Source organism: Ranitomeya variabilis, chromosome 2, assembly GCF_051348905.1.
Source record: "Ranitomeya variabilis isolate aRanVar5 chromosome 2, aRanVar5.hap1, whole genome shotgun sequence".
NCBI classification, from domain to species: Eukaryota; Metazoa; Chordata; class Amphibia; order Anura; family Dendrobatidae; genus Ranitomeya; species Ranitomeya variabilis.
In genome coordinates this window covers 759,824,550-759,842,109 of record NC_135233.1, presented here as the reverse complement: position 1 = coordinate 759,842,109, position 17,560 = coordinate 759,824,550, and the positions used below count along the sequence as shown (strand labels likewise).

The 17,560-nt window shown below is 45.5% G+C and overlaps 2 protein-coding genes across 3 annotated transcripts in view; one reads left to right on the top strand and one right to left on the bottom strand.

Annotated features, from left to right (window-relative positions):
• LOC143809899 (uncharacterized) overlaps nucleotides 1–17,560 on the bottom strand; it is an 848,616-nt gene that overhangs the window by 632,149 nt on the left and 198,907 nt on the right. The gene's annotated exons all lie outside the window — the stretch shown is intronic.
• FHL5 (four and a half LIM domains 5) overlaps nucleotides 1–17,560 on the top strand; it is a 105,012-nt gene that overhangs the window by 7,601 nt on the left and 79,851 nt on the right. The window contains exon 1 of one of the 2 annotated variants that reach the window (XM_077289700.1): nucleotides 4,818–5,053. The exons of the other annotated variant lie outside the window; for it this stretch is intronic. The gene's annotated coding sequence lies outside the window, so the exon portion shown is untranslated. Of the gene's footprint in view, nucleotides 1–4,817; nucleotides 5,054–17,560 lie in introns of those variants that run through there. 2 annotated transcript variants of the gene reach the window in all.

Here is a 17,560-nt window from a genome sequence, read left to right as displayed (position 1 = left end):
TTAAGGGCATAAAAATTCAAAGTTGGAAAATTGCAAAATTTCAAAATTTTTGCCGTTTTCATTTTTTTCACAAATAAACGCAAGTCATATCGAATAAATGTTATCACCATCATGAAGTACAATATGTCATGAAAAAAACAGTCTCAGAATCAGTGGGATTCATTGAAGCGTACCATAGTTATTACCTCAAAGTGACATTGGTCAGAATGGTAAAAATTGGCCTGTCATTAACGTGCAAAACCACCTTTGGGGGTAAAGTGGTTAAAAGGGAATCTGTCAGTATGATCAACCCTCCTAAGCCGTATATATGGGCACGTAGGTTATTTGAAGCTGAATAAAATGATGCCTTGGTATCTGAAAACCGATGTCTTAAGGTACCTTCACACTCAGCAACTTTGCAACGAGAAAAACAACGATCCGTGACGTTGCAGCGTTCTGGATAGCGATCTCGTTGTGTTTGACACACAGAAGCGATCTGGATCCCGCTGTGATATCGCTGGTCGGAGCTAGAAGTCCAGAACTTTATTTCGTCGCTGATCACCCGCTGTTATCACTGGATCGGCATGTGTGACGCCGATCCAGCGACGTGTTCACTTGTAACCAGGGTAAATATCGGGTTACTAAGTGCAGGGCCGCGCTTAGTAACCTGATATTTACCCTGGTTACCATTGTAAAAGTAAAAAAAAAAAAAAACACTACATACTCACATTCTGATGTCTGTCATGTCCCCCGGCGTCCACAGGGTTAAAACTGCTTTCGGCAGGAGCGCTGCTAATGCACGCGCTGCTGCTGAGAGCTTCCTGCACTGTGTGTCAGTGCCGGCCGTAAAGCAGAGCACAGCGGTGACGTCACCGCTGTTACGGCCGGCGCTGACACATTCAGTGCAGGGAAGCTCATGGCAGCAGCGCGTGCATAGCAGCGCTCCTGCCAAAAGCAGTTTTAACCCTGTGGACGCCGGGGGACCTGACAGACATCAGAATGTGAGTATGTAGTGTTTTTTTTTTTTTTTTTACTTTTACAATGGTAACCAGGGTAAATATCGGGTTACTAAGCGCGGCCCTGCACTTAGTAACCTGATGTTTACCCTGGTTACCCGGGTGCTGCAGGGGGACTTCGGCATCGTTGAAGACGGTTTCAACGATGCCGAAGACGTTCCCCTGATCGTTGGTCGCTGGAGAGAGCTGTCTGTGTGACAGCTCCCCAGCGACCACACAACGACTTACCAACGATCACGGCCAGGTCGTATCGCTGGTCGTGATCGTTGGTAAGTCGTTTAGTGTGAAGGTACCTTTATTCCAGAGAAATTCACATTTTTCTTGTATGTAAATGTGCTGCTCAGGACCATGGGCGGACACTGATCTCCATAAGAATCTGCCTCCAGAGCTTCCGTTAAATAAAGGTGGGCTTTACCAGTGTGACACATGTAACACAGTACAGCAGAGTTGAAGTCAGTCTCATAACAAACATGTTTGCAGGTTCAGCTCTCACAGCTCTGCTGTGCTGTAACAATATTGCAACCCTGTCTGTCTGTGAGATGGAAACAGAGAGGAATCTGCAGACGTGTCCGTTATAATCACACACAACTCCGCAGTTAGGTCAGGAGAGCAGAGAGCGGCCATTACTCAACACACTGGTAACCATTACATATCACACTGGTAACCCCTGCTTTCACTTAAAATAATCTATGGAGGCAGATTCTCAGGGAGATCAGTGTCCGGCCCATCGCCTGGAACAGCTCATGTACGTATAAGAAAAAAGTGGACATCATTTATAAAACATCGCAAAGCAGATATCAAGTTATCATTTTAATCAGCTTCCTACGACCTGCATGCCTATATACACTGTGTGCAGAATTATTAGGCAAGATGTATTGTATTTTAGAGAATTATTTTTATTATTGCTCAACAACTATGTTCTCAATCAAAAGACTCATAAATATCAAAGCTTAATATTTGTGGAAGTTCGAGTGTTTTTTTAAGATTTGGCTATCTTAGGAGGATATCTGTTTGTGCAGGTAACTATCACTGTGCAGAATTATTAGGCAACTTAATAAAAACCAAATATATTCCCATCTCACTTGTTTATTTTCACCAGGTACACCAATATAACTGCACAAAATTTAGAAATAAACATTTCTGACATGCAAAAACAAAACCCCCAAAAAATAGTGACCAATATAGCAACCTTTCTTTATGATGACACTCAACAGCCTTCCATCCATAGATTCTGTCAGTTGCTTGATCTGTTTATGACCAACATTGCGTGCAGCAGCCACCACAGACTCCCAGACACTGTTCCGAGAGGTGTACTGTTTTCCCTCCCTGTAGATCTCACATTTTATGAGGGACCACAGGTTCTCTATGGGGTTCAGATCAGGTGAACAAGGGGGTCATGTCATTATTTTTTCTTCTTTGAGAGCTTTACTGGCCAGCCACGCTGTGGAGTAGTTGGAGACATGTGATGGAGCATTGTCCTGCATGAAAATCATGTTTTTCTTCAATGATACCGACTTCTTCCAGTACCACTGCTTGAAGAAGTTGTCTTCCAGAAACTGGCAGTAGGCCTGGGAGTTCAGCTTCACTCCATGCTCAACCAGAAAAAGTCCCACAAGTTCATCTTTGATGATACCAGCCCATACCAATACCCCACCTCCACCTTGCTGGCGTCGGAGTGGAGCTCTCTGCCCTTTACTGATGCAGCCTCTGGCCCATCAAGAGTCACTCTCATTTCATCAGTCTATAAAACCTTTGAAAAGTCAGTCTTAAGATATTTCTTGGCCCAGTCTTGACGTTTTATCTTATGTTTCTTGTTCAAAGGTGGTCATTTTTCAGCCTTCCTTACCTCGGCCATGTCCATGAGTATTGCACACCTTGTGCTTTTTGTTACTCCAATAACGTTGCAGCTCTGAAATATTGCAAAACTGGTGGCAAATGGCACCTTGGCAGCTTCACGCTTGATTTTTCTCAATTCACGGGCAGTTATTTTGTGCCTTTTTTGCCCAACACGCTTGTTGCGACCCTGTTGGCTATTTGCCATGAAACGCTTTGATTGTTCGGTGATCACGCTTCAAAAGTTTGGCAATTTGAAGACTGCTGCATCCCTCTGCAAGACATGTCACAATTTTGGACTTTTCAGAGCCCGTCAAATCTCTTTTCTGACCCATTTTGCCAAAGGAAAGGAAGTTGCCTAATAATTAAGCACACTTTATATAGGGTTTTGATGTAATTAGACAACACCCCTCCTCATTACAGAGATGCACATCACCTGATTTACTTAATTGGTAGTTGGCTCTCAAGTCTGAACAGCTTGGAGTATGACAACATGTATAAAAAGGATCATGTGATCAAAATACAACTTGCCTAATAATTCTGCACACAGTGTAGATGGCTTAGGAGGGTTGAAACCAGAAAACCCCAATAAATACATTGTCCATGCAGACAGGACAATAGTACAAAATTCTTTACTACTGTTTGCATGCTAGTATCTTTAAATCTTTTTTAAAGTCTTTACCTTCCCCAAAATAAAAAAAAGAAAAAGACATGGAAACAGTTACCGTACATGGAATAAAGTTAAGACGCAGCTTAATTTTGTAACTAATATATTTTAGGCAGGGTTTGTGTCATTGATAAAATTGGACCCATCATGCCCATATGTTGCTTTGTGTGGGGCGCATTGTGCCTGCTGGTATAGCTGATGGGTGGAAGATTTGAAGGCTGTTTTATGCACTATTCTGGCCCACTAATTTTAAGTAGGAGGACTGTGAGTAAGTGAGAAATGTCTTTTCATTCACATGACAAAAAATTGGCCACAACTGACCAGGAAATTAGTCTGAGGTTGGACACAGCGCAGCGCACAAATAGTGTAGGTTATTTTTGTTAGTCAACAATAAAACTGCAGATTGCTTATTCCATAACTTCGACATGATTCATTTTTCTTCTATCAGGAAACCAAGACAGAAGTTTAGTATGCACATTTTTTATGGATTTTCCAAAAATAGACTTTAGAAAACAGGACGGAGATGGAGGAGGGAGAGAAAATGGGAAGGGGATAGACTATTCCTTTGAGGTTTGTGGTTTATTTAGCTATTCATTCCTTGTTTATTTTTCAAATATTTTTCATACAATTTCAATACTGTTTTGCTTAGAAGAGAGTCTACGGCATACTGAGAATCTTACACTTACTTTTCTACATTTACTGAGCTAATAGAGAGAGATGAATTCCTTATTATATATTCTGTATGCAGTATATGCCCCAGAATGGCTCTGTAATTATTATGGTGCTTCGAGTAGTGTGTTGACTTATTCTACGTTTTATACCTAAATGAAGCTGTTCCACCAAACTTTTTATTGGCTCTCCAGATCCAGGCTCCTTAGGTTTATATCATAAAAATGACATTCGGTTCACACATAGCCTCCAGTGTGCTTCGGGAAGTTGGAATAGTTGTCACCTGACCCTGATGGGGAGTGCATTGTTTCTAAAAATTCGGAGAAGATGGCAATCAATGAGTATATAACCACATTTAATCTACACTACGTGTAAATTTCCACAAGTTTAGACAACAAAGTTTTGTGGGGTACTTTAAATGCAAAAACAACAAGTTTTATTTATTGGAGGTATCCCTCGGGTCCTGGATTTTTAGAGCGACGTTCCCTGATTACCTCCCACACTTCAAAACCATACTGATAGGTTACTGAAAGTAATTTAATCCATCAATATGGACATAAGTGCTTGGCCCTATAGGAAAATAAAATCAACGGAAGTTCTGCCGATTGCTCCCAGGTCAGAGCGGTAGTTGCCAACAATTCTCCTGCTTTCTGTGACATCACTGCCATGTTGATTGACAGCTGGCTCCCCTCTGCATTAGGCTGAGTTGGCTGTCAATCAATATAACATCAGCAGTGATGCCCCATTGACAGAGCAGAGCACAATACAAGAAAGTGCAAGAGGGAACTACTCTGTCGGCATCATTTCACAGAAAGTAGGAGAATCGCTGCCAGGGGCTGTCAGTGACTGCTCTTCGCCAAGAGCCAACGCTGCAATGCAGAACAGGCAGGTAGTTAGCAAGTTAGCAACTATATGCCGATAAGTGCTTAGGCCCTTAGAAAACTAAATTAAGTCTCAGATAACCACTGTAACTGGCTGCTGATGAAGTGTGAGTATGTAAACTCCATACGGCACATGTTGGTGCTATATGTAGTGAGCATTGGGAAAATAACGTTAATAATATAACTGACTCTATATCTAAACCTTAATATGCCAAATATAATCCAGTGAACTACAAAGTAGTTAGTACTAGTATAACTATTATACCATTACATTGTTCAATACAGCGAGATTATCGATACTGGAGTGGAACTTAAAGAGAACCTGTCAGCACAATTTTGTAATGTAAAGTAAAGCAATGGCTGTAATGGTGCTGTAATACTGATTACAATGATGCCATAGGTGAAGACATCCGCTCTATTTTTCATTAATTATCATTTGAAAGGTTCTGCTAATTAGATAATTAGACGTCCACATGCATCCTTTATTTGAAGAGGAAATTTCAAATAGAGGAAGCAGCGACTTGTTATTCAAAGACTGGAGGCAGGTGGAGTGGCTGGGGAATCACAGACCGGAGGCAGGCGGCGGGGGCCGGGGAATCACAGACTGGAGGTAGGCGAAGGGGGCTGGACAATCACAGACTGGAGGCAGGTGAAGGGGGCCGAGGAATCACAAACCGGAGCCAGGTGGAGTGACCGGGAAATCACAGACCTGAGGCAGGCAGAGGGGCCCGGGGAGTCACAGACCAGAGGCAGGAGGAGAGGCTGGGGAATCACAGACCGGAGGCAGGTGGAGGGGCCGGGAATCGCAGATTGGAGGCAGGCAGAGGGGGCTGGGGAATCACAGACTGGAGGCAGGCGGAGGGGCCGGGGAATCACAGTCCAGGACCTTGAAATGCTTCTTATGGAGCCACTCCTTAATTGGCCTCGCTGAGTGTTTTGGGTCATTGTCATGCTGAAAGCTCAGCAATGACCTATCTTCAATGCTCTTACTGATGGAAGAAGGTTGTTGGCCAAAATCTCATGATACATGACCACATCCATCCTCCCCTCAATAGGGTGCAGTTGTCCTGTCCCCTTAGCACCCCAAAGTATGATGTTTTCCCCACCATGCTTCATGGTTGGGACAGTGTTCTTGGAGCTGTACTTATCCTTCTTCTTTCTCCAAATACGGCAAGTGGAGTTGACACCAAAAAGTTCTATTTTGGTCTCATCTGACCACATGACCTTCTTCCATGCCTCCTCTGGATCATCCATATGGTCACTGGTGAACTTCAAATGGGCCTGGACATGTGCTAGCTTGAGCAGGGGAGTTTGCCTGCCCTGCAGGATTTTAATCCATGACGGCGTAGTGTGTTAGTAATGGTAATGTTTGAGACTGTAGTCACAGCTCTCTTCAGGTCATTGACCAGGTCCTCCCATGTAGCTTTGGGCCAATTCCTGACCTTTCTCAATCATCCATACCCAACATGTCAAGATCTTGTATGGAGCTCCAGACTGAGGAAGATGGACAGTAATCTTGTGCCAACAGTTGTTGGCTTCTCACCAAGCTGCTTTCCTATTGTCCTGTAGCCCATCCCAGCCTTCTGCAGGTCAACAATTTTGTTACTGGTGTCCTTAGACAGTTCTTTGGTCTTGGCTATGGTGGAAAGGTTGGAGTGTGATTGATTTAGTGTGAGGCCAGGTGTCTTTTATACAGGTAACGAGTTCAAACAGGTGCAGTTAATACAGGCAATGAGTGCAGAGTAGAAGTGCTTCTTAGAGAAAAACTAACAGGTCTGTGAGAGCCAGAATTCTTGCTGGTTGGTAGGTGATCAGCTTCTTATTTCAAGCAATAAATTGCAATTTAATTATTTAAAAATCATACAATTTCTTGTTTTTTTAAATTTTTTTATTTTTAGACTCTGTTTCTCAAAGTTGAGGTATACCCAAAATAAAAATTACAGACCTCTCCATTCTTTATAGGTAGGAAAACTTGCTAACTCAACAGTGTATCAAATACTTATTTTTGTACATGTAATGTTACATAAGTCATTGCATGATGCTGTCATGGACTGTTCTTGTGTAAAGAACATGTCCTAACATATTTTTAGTGTCAACTCACTGCTAGAGTCTATGGAAAGAATTCAGTATGCATAAAATGCAGTATAAGAATATGTGTGTGTGTGTATATATAATATGTATGTATGTGTATATGTTGTAAGACAATGTAAGACTTTTCTTACTGAGTGTATTGGGGAACACTCACTTGGCGCGGGATTAATGTAGCCAGGCACAATTTTCTAACAAAACAGTCCATGCGGTTTATTGAATATGCCATAAACCGGGTTATGCAAAGTTCATTACTTATATCACATAAAACACAACAGGCACCAACAGTCTCTTTGGTACCTGACGGGAGCTCCTGCTCCTCATGCCGACTCCGTTAACCTCTTCTGGGTAAGCTGCCTAACGGGGATCACCAACTTGCCTGGTCAATACACAGTAGTCAGTCCAGACCTCACCGAAGGACTCCAGCTTCCCCACACTCCGTTAACACTCTTCTGGGTAAGCTGCCTAACGGGGATCCCCAACTTGCCTGGTCGGCACCCAGTAGTCAGTCCAGACCTCACCGAAGGACTCCAGCTTCCCCACACAGTAACTGTCCCTGGCTCCGCAGATCCCGGTCCTCACCTCGTGCTATTCAGGGATCCGGTCCTCGTCGCAGGACCTCCCAACACCCAGGTAGCCAAGACCCTGCCTGGTGGCCTAGTCCGGGTATTCTTCAGGACGTCCTTCCCCAGCCGGGAACGTCCAATACCCAGGCCACCCGAAGCCAAGTCTCACGGTCTCAGGTGCTTGCAGGACCCTAGTCATTCCTAGGACAATCCAACACCGACCGTCTCAGGTGCTTGCAGGACCCTAGTCATTCCTAGGACAATCCAGCATCATCCCTCTCAGGTGCTTGCAGGACCCTAGTCATTCCTAGGACAATCCAGCACCTTCACCGGTCAGGTCCATACACAGGAACCACACAGGACCTACCGGACACACCTCTCAGCTCCACACACAGGGAGCTCACAACCAACACTGACCCACACCCTGGTCACGTTACATACTGGTAACCACTCCCCTGGGTGGGAGTGTGTGTGTGGCTAGTCTGACCCTCCCATCTCTCATGACTAGCCCTGCCAATCTCCCATGAGAACTATACACATAACACAAACTCTTGAGGGACTACAGGTCCCAGCAGACCAACTTACAATCAGATTGACAGTGCAGAGTAACCTCCTCTGCAACACACATATTGGCCATTCACAATCCTGCCAAACTTCCTCTCTATACCATCACGTATCCAAGCGCATACTGGGGAGATCATGCAGCGCCCCCTACCTGTTACCGGGGTTACTGCATCACATATATATATATGCATTACAACGAAACCCTGCAAAGTGCCCTGGAAGAAGCTGCACCTCCTATACATAGAACAACTCGGCACAGACGGCGACAACCGTGGCACACGCTGCAAACACGTTTCCTGCAGCGGTGCTCCAGGTGCGCCGAACGTCTGTGGAGAAAATCTAATCTGCCTGAAGATTTCATCCATTATAAGTTCATGTTAAAAACATACAACTCTGCCCTTCACCTCTCCAAACAAACCTATTTCAACACCCTCATCACCTCGCTGTCCAATAACCCTAAACGTCTCTTTGACACTTTCCGGTCCCTACTCAACCCAAGAGAGCAGGCCCCAACCACAGATCTCCACGCTGACGATCTGGCCAATTACTTCAAAGAAAAAATTGACCACATTCGACAGGAAATCATTTCCCAATCTCTTCATACCAAGCACTGTCCTCCCTCCCCCACTGCATCTAGTTCACTCTCTGACTTTGAACCAGTTACAGAAGAAGAAGTAAGCAGGCTCCTTGCATCTTCTCGCCCGACCACTTGCACCAGCGACCCCATTCCGTCGCATCTCCTCCAGTCCCTTTCCCCGGCTGTCACCTCTCACCTAACAAAAATATTCAACCTTTCCCTCACTTCCGGTATTTTTCCCTCCTCATTTAAGCATGCCATCATACATCCACTACTTAAAAAGCCCTCCCTCGATCAAAATTGTGCCGCTAATTATAGACCTGTCTCTAATCTTCCCTTCATCTCTAAACTCCTGGAACGCCTGGTCCACTCCCGTCTTACCCGCTATCTCTCAGATAATTCTCTTCTCGACCCTCTTCAATCTGGTTTCCGCTCTTTACACTCTACTGAAACTGCCCTCACTAAAGTCTCTAATGACCTACTAACAGCTAAATCTAATGGTCACTATTCCATGCTAATTCTCTTGGATCTCTCCGCAGCATTCGACACTGTGGATCATCAGCTCCTCCTCACTATGCTCCGCTCCATCGGCCTCAAGGACACCGTTCTCTCTTGGTTCTCCTCCTATCTCTCTGGCCGATCCTTCACTGTTTGTTTTGCTGGTTCCTCCTCCTCTCACCTTCCCCTTACTGTTGGGGTTCCTCAAGGATCAGTCCTAGGCCCCCTCCTCTTCTCTTTGTATACTGCCCCTATTGGACAAACAATCAGTAGATTTGGTTTCCAGTACCATCTCTATGCTGACGACACCCAATTATATACCTCTTCTCCTGTTATCACGCCGACCTTTTTAGAAAACACCAGTGATTGTCTTACCGCTGTCTCTAACATCATGTCCTCCCTCTATCTGAAACTGAACCTGTCAAAAACTGAACTCCTCGTGTTCTCTCCCTCTACAAACCTACCTTTGCCCAACATTGCCATCTCTGTGTGCGGTTCCACCATTACTCCAAAGCAACATGCCCGCTGCCTTGGAGTCATCCTTGATTCCGAGCTTTCATTCACCCCCCACATCCGATCACTGGCTCGCTCTTCTTATCTGCATCTCAAAAACATTTCCAGAATTCGCCCTTTTCTTACTTTCGACTCTGCAAAAACTCTTACTGTTTCACTTATTCATTCTCGTCTGGACTATTGTAACTCTCTACTAATTGGCCTACCTTTTACCAGACTCTCCCCGCTCCAATCTGTCCTGAATGCTGCTGCCAGGATCATATTCCTCGCCAACCGTTACACCGATGCCTCTACCTTGTGCCAGTCATTACACTGGCTACCCATCCAATCCAGAATCCAGTACAAAACTACTACCCTCATCCACAAAGCACTCCATGGCTCAGCACCACCCTACATCTCCTCTCTGGTCTCAGTCTACCAACCTACCCGTGCCCTCCGCTCTGCTAATGACCTCAGGTTAGCATCCTCAATAATCAGAACCTCCCACTCCCGTCTCCAAGACTTTACACGTGCGGCGCCGATTCTTTGGAATGCACTACCTAGGTTAATACAATTAATCCCCAATCCCCACAGTTTTAAGCGTGCACTAAAAACTCATTTGTTCAGATTGGCCTACCGCCTCAACGCATTAACCTAATTATCCCTGTGTGGCCTATTAATAAAAAACAACAACATAATCACGTTCCTCCATCATGTTCTCATACACTTTATGCAGTTAATAGCCTCTGTGTCTGTACTGTTACATACTTAGGCAGTTAACTGGTTCATGCAGCTTTACATGAACACCCGAGCCTTACACTATGGCTGGTCCAAATAACTAAAGCAATTGTTACCATCCACCTCTTGTGTCTCCCCTTTTCCTCATAGATTGTAAGCTTGCGAGCAGCAGGGCCCTCATTCCTCCTGGTATCTGTTTTGAACTGTGATTTCTGTTATGCTGTAATGTCTGTTGTCTGTATAAGTCCCCTCTATAAGTTGTAAAGCGCTGCGGAATATGTTGGCGCTATATAAATAAAATTATTATTATTATTATTATTATTATATATCACATATCCCCCCCCTCTGTTCACACCTGTAGGGTTGAACACCTGTCAAATACCTGGAATCTCGAGACAGGTCACGCACCCTACCTTGCCCTACCAGTCGAGAAGACCGTCTCAGTCGGTTTTGAGCAACACTCACAATCACACCCATGTTGGGTTTACCCTGCCCCCAGCGGTCAACACGTAGGCCTTGAGCTTTGGCCCTTAAGTCACAGTCTGTCTGTGTCACCAAACCTTTAGTCACCACATTTTTCTACCAGGTCTCCCACCTAAGTCACTCACCACTGTTTCGTCTCTAGTGCCTAATGCACACTACACGCTTCTACTGCCTTTTGAAGGCTTCATGCACACCCTCACCGGTACATGCATCTTGCGCCTCTTCGGGTACATCTATCACACACTTGACGAGTGGATTCTCACTTTCTTCAGGAACGGATGGCCCCTGTTTTGCCATCGACCTTTCCGACAAGACATCTGCCACAACCGGGTGACTATCTCGTTCGGCTCTTAACGCCCACTCTTCTTCAGCTTTACCCTCTTCCAGACCCCTGGTCAAGATGGGCATTAGCAGATGTGAGTCTTCGACCAGCATCTTCTTCTCTTGTAGAAGACCACTTAATGCTTCTCTGAGCCCTTTCACATCTTCCCTTAAGGCTTTGTTCACACCTTGCCAGGTTAACAGGTGACCTCTGAGCTCCGAGACTTCCTTCTCCAGCTCATTCACCCTGTGCTCAGCCTCTTGTCTCAGGACCCTTTCTCGCTCGACATGTTCTTTCACTGTCTCTTTAATCAGCTCTATTTCAGATGGGCCAGTTTGCTCACCCACACTCTGCCTCTTCAGAGATCTTCCTATCTCTTCACTAACAGGTTCAACCCTCTCTAGGGCTTCAGTAGTGACAACCCTAGCTTCGTCCTGATTCACAGGGACTTCAGAGTACTTCACACACTCCAGGTCTTCCGTATCTCCCATCAAATCTTCACAAGGCGCAACTGGTTCAGCCCCTTTGCCTCTTTTATGTCTTCGGCGACGGGAGGAAGTTTTTCTCCTTATACCAGAGTCAGTCTTACTGCCCTCTTTACCGCCTTCGTCACCGTCTGATTGGGAGTCACCACCACCCGATCTGTCATCCAGGAACCAGCCGTCCCTTCCTAAACAGGTCACAACTTCTGGAATGGCTGCCCCCGCTATCATGACTTCAGTCTGTGGAGCCCTGTCGTTTCTCTGTGTCAGTACGTGTGTTAGCACAGGGTCATACTCCGCTCCAGCGCCTATTACTGGCCATGACCTGTCATAGTCACCACCCAGAGTACGAAGATCCCGCAAGTCCCTCTCTGTCTGGGTGTCAGCTCCACTTATTTTTTCCACCAGACCACTACCAGTCGCATTGTGGCACACTTCAGGTGGCATGTTCGTAAGTTGGGCACGTTTATCATTTTCTTTGGTCCCGCCCACCTTAGGACTGTCAACTCTAGGGGGCGCATTCTCACTAATACTACCACCCTTCCACATAACATCCACAAACACTTCACCCGTTTTCCACCAGTCCCACAGTGTCACCAAATCTTGTCCTATAACCATAGGACACGGCCAGCTCGGGACTACAACCACCTCATGGTATGTGGAAACATCAGCTGCAGTAACGGAGAGAGTGGCTTCCTGAAGACATTTAGTGTCCCCAGGTGATACAGAACTTCCTGGCAGGGTTCTCAGAAAAGACGCTTCTCTCCCCGGGTCTAACAACCCCTGCACACGCTCTCCATTCAGCCAAAAAGGACACAGACGTGGCTCCTCACTCATTGCCACCCCTTTTTTGGCTCCGCCCCCTTTTTGGACAAGTGCTCTGCTTTTTGACACCACCCCTGTTCGGGATTCAGCCCCCCTTCGGGATTCCACCCCTTCTTGGGCCACTACCCCTGTTCGGGTTACCGCCCCTTTTTGGGACTCCGATCCCTTTTGGACAACCATCTCCGTTTGGGTCACCGCTCACAATTAGGGATAGTTCTTTCCCTGGGATACACCCCGTGGACTTCCCCACGGCACTCAGACCCCAGTTCACACAATACACTAATGTGACTCTGGCCCTTTAAGAGTCTGCACACAGAAAAAAAAATGTCCCTCTTTTTTTTTTTTTTTTTTTTCCGACTCTTCACCAGCACCTGCTGGCACTGCCACAGCTCACGCTGCAGTCACACATAACCGGCAGCAAACCACAAGTCACCGCTGCTGTCACTGCAGCTCTGGCTGCTACGGAACCTCTCGCTGCAACCGCGGCTACTCTCCACATGGCTCTGCACGGCTCCACCGCTGCCGCTTGTCACCTTCATGACCCCGCCGAGTCACAGCAGACGCTTGTCACCTTCATAACCCCGCCGAGTTACAGCTAGACGCTTGTCACCTTCGTGGCTCTGCCACAGCAATTAACTCCACGTGTGCCACCTGGATCGTTGCCAAAATTCTCCACCACATGTAAGACAATGTAAGACTTTTCTTACATGTGGTGGAGAATTTTGGCAACGATCCAGGTGGCACACGTGGAGTTAATTGCTGTGGCAGAGCCACGAAGGTGACAAGCGTCTAGCTGTAACTCGGCGGGGTTACGAAGGTGACAAGCGTCTGCTGTGACTCGGCGGGGTCACGAAGGTGACAAGCGGCAGCGGTGGAGCCGTGCAGAGCCATGTGGAGAGTAGCCGCGGTTGCAGCTAGACGCTTGTCACCTTCGTGGCTCTGCCACAGCAATTAACTCCACGTGTGCCACCTGGATCGTTGCCCGCATTTTCCACCACATGTAAGACAATGTAAGACTTTTCTTACTGAGTGTATTGGGGAACACTCACTTGGCGCGGGATTAATGTAGCCAGGCACAATTTTCTAACAAAACAGTCCATGCGGTTTATTGAATATGCCATAAACCGGGTTATGCAAAGTTCATTACTTATATCACATAAAACACAACAGGCACCAACAGTCTCTTTGGTACCTGACGGGAGCTCCTGCTCCTCATGCCGACTCCGTTAACCTCTTCTGGGTAAGCTGCCTAACGGGGATCACCAACTTGCCTGGTCAATACACAGTAGTCAGTCCAGACCTCACCGAAGGACTCCAGCTTCCCCACACTCCGTTAACACTCTTCTGGGTAAGCTGCCTAACGGGGATCCCCAACTTGCCTGGTCGGCACCCAGTAGTCAGTCCAGACCTCACCGAAGGACTCCAGCTTCCCCACACAGTAACTGTCCCTGGCTCCGCAGATCCCGGTCCTAACCTCGTGCTATTCAGGGATCCGGTCCTCGTCGCAGGACCTCCCAACACTCAGGTAGCCAGGACCCTGCCTGGTGGCCTAGTCCGGGTATTCTTCAGGACGTCCTTCCCCAGCCGGGAACGTCCAATACCCAGGCCACCCGAAGCCAAGTCTCACGGTCTCAGGTGCTTGCAGGACCCTAGTCATTCCTAGGACAATCCAACACCGACTGTCTCAGGTGCTTGCAGGACCCTAGTCATTCCTAGGACAATCCAGCATCATCCGTCTCAGGTGCTTGCAGGACCCTAGTCATTCCTAGGACAATCCAGCACCTTCACCGGTCAGGTCCATACACAGGAACCACACAGGACCTACCGGACACACCTCTCAGCTCCACACACAGGGAGCTCACAACCAACACTGACCCACACCCTGGTCACGTTACATACTGGTAACCACTCCCCTGGGTGGGAGTGTGTGTGTGGCTAGTCTGACCCTCCCATCTCTCATGACTAGCCCTGCCAATCTCCCATGAGAACTATACACATAACACAAACTCTTGAGGGACTACAGGTCCCAGCAGACCAACTTACAATCAGATTGACAGTGCAGAGTAACCTCCTCTGCAACACACATATTGGCCATTCACAATCCTGCCAAACTTCCTCTCTATACCATCACGTATCCAAGCGCATACTGGGGAGATCATGCAGCGCCCCCTACCTGTTACCGGGGTTACTGCATCACATATATCACAATGTGTGTATATATATATATATATATATATATATATATATATATATATATATATATATATATATATATACACACACTATAATATAATATTAAAAATACTAATACAATTAAATATTTTACAATACAATTGAACTACTTATTTTACAATACACTTGAAAAGTCTGGAATCATTTTTGGCCTTGAATTCACCTCTCTATTTTTTCTATTTTGGGACTACTTAGAAATATTTGAGATGTTGCCCTCTTTAATTGGAAAAGCCCGTGTTAAATGAAGTAGTCCCCATTGTAAAAATAACATATACTCACCTTCCGTATTTACACCATTCCAGGAAAGTCGGAATCGGGTCTCAAGGCTTTCACGTCACATTGTCACGTGATCCCTGCAGCCAAGCAGCAACCGCTATTTGGCTGCTGTGCTCTCACTTCACTTGGAAAAAAATGTTGGAGAAGTCTTGTGAACATGTAGGGGGTGTGCTGGAGGCTAGTTTGTGCTATGCATCCCTCTGCGTACCTGCTTTATGAAACCGGGCACATTGTACATGTGAAGTGTAACTGTTTTACTGTACATGAATGTGTTAAACAATGTACTGATGTTCATGCATTGTGTATGTTTCATGATTAGGGATAGAGATAGGGAAATTTAGTATTTGGGTAAGGTTTAGTGTTTGAAGAGGTAAAACAGGACTTAGAATAGTGGGGCCCACTATAGAGTAGGAGTTTAGAATGAGTTGAGACAAGAAATAGCTAAGCCGATAGGAGGCTAGTCAGTGGGAGGAGTTAGAGTGTGAGGAAAATTGTTCTGGAAGGTTTGTTAGTTGAGGTATAGGGAGGAGAACAGTGAGGTTGTAGACCGGAGCTGTGTCAATACCGAGGCTCGTCAATCCAGGCCCTACGGGTGGACAGACATTGGAGCACGAGCAGATCTGGGCAGCATGAGAGAAATAACGGCTAGGCTTATGGGAAACTTCTGTAACATCTGAATCCTATGGTCTAGCAAGGATTGGCAGTGGCATCCTTTACGTTCTCCCAGGATGGGGAAAATAAATGGGGAGCACCAGAAACAAGTTAGTCTGGCTATTCAGGAAGCTGAGGTACCGGGAGATATGGTATGGGAACACATGTCGTCAGGAAGAACCAGGGACAGCTCAGGGAAAAGAGTGTCCATAACATGTCAAGATTGCTGTGCGGTTCTGCATCTAAACTGGATGAGCTAAGTTTTGTTGAAAATGAATCTGGACTTTGAGAATCTTTGTGTGTTGCTGAAGAAAGCTGGGACTCTGCAATCTGAGGAAAACTCTGACCCACAGGTGGGTGAAATGCACAACATATACAGCACACCAGAGAAAGGACATTGTGTTAATGCAGCGAGGCACCGGGGTGCATTGGAACAGCAGCACCTCGCCATGACTACCACCCTGGCCCCCCGTTACAAATACAACAACCCAATAGAAGTCACTGATTGAATGCAGCAGCTCTGAGAGATCCTGCACCTGCATCGTTGAATGGCATTGATGTGGGAGGTGAGTATGTTTTTTTATTTTAGAAGGGTGAGAATTTCCTAAAAAAATATTTTATCTAGGTAGTGGACAATCACTTTAATAGTTCAATGTTAGGCCCCATTAATTATTCATTTGATACTCTGCAAGTAAAATTAGTTAAAGCATAAGCCAGAATAATTCATGTCCCCCCCCGATTGTAGCCTTAATAGCAGTCTGATTTTTGTTGTTACAGCAGTCTGCAGCATTCTACCATCATAGTACTGGGGAAACACAAGTGGCTGGATTCATTTGTGACTTTTCGAAAAATCACAACATTCCTGACAAGTGCACTGTAATTCCACCTGGAGAGATTTTATGTACAATAGAACATTTTGCACAATGTTTGCTCCATTTACTGAAAAAGGGTTAAAGACCAAAATATAGATAATTTTTTACTTTGCAAAATTACTGAACCGTTATCACCATTTTGAAGAACACGGTGCAAAAAACAGCAATGAATACTAGAAGCCAAAAAAGAAATGAGGCTTAAAAAAGCGCCAAATAATGTAAATGATGAATCAGAGTCAAGATGTATAAATTGAGTGTTTCTAAATTCTTCTTTCAAGGAAGAAAAAAATAAAGACATTTATGAAGATAAGAAGCACAATGCTCCAGTAAAATAGTAAAAAGTTCATTATTGTGCCCAGACAGTAGTGAAAAATGCCTTCATCCGCATGATCAAAAAGCGACCAGATCGGGTCATACATCATTCAAATAAGGAGGACCGTACAGTAGCTTGTATGCGTCATCAACGCCCTTCTGTGGATCCTGCAAAGCCAGAACTGTCTATTGAGGAAGAGCAGGGCAAAAATAGATGCAAAATAAGCAGGTGAGAAGGTGCCATGCCGAGTGTGCACAAAGCTCCTATGCTTGGTTTGAACAGTCATTTTGAGCTGACAGACTCCATTTAGGGTTTGTGTCTCTGGCCAGCCAAAATGAAGAGTAAAAAGTGACATTCACATAAGCCTAGAAAACTGAAATCTTTTTTTTTAAACTCAAACTCAAGTATCTAGAGCACAACTAAGAGTATACACAAAGCACAATCCCCAATCTTGGAGCTAACATCATAATGATGATATTAACAATAATAATGTGAAGCAGATGTTATAGGCACGAGGGTGACTCAGTGGTTAGCAC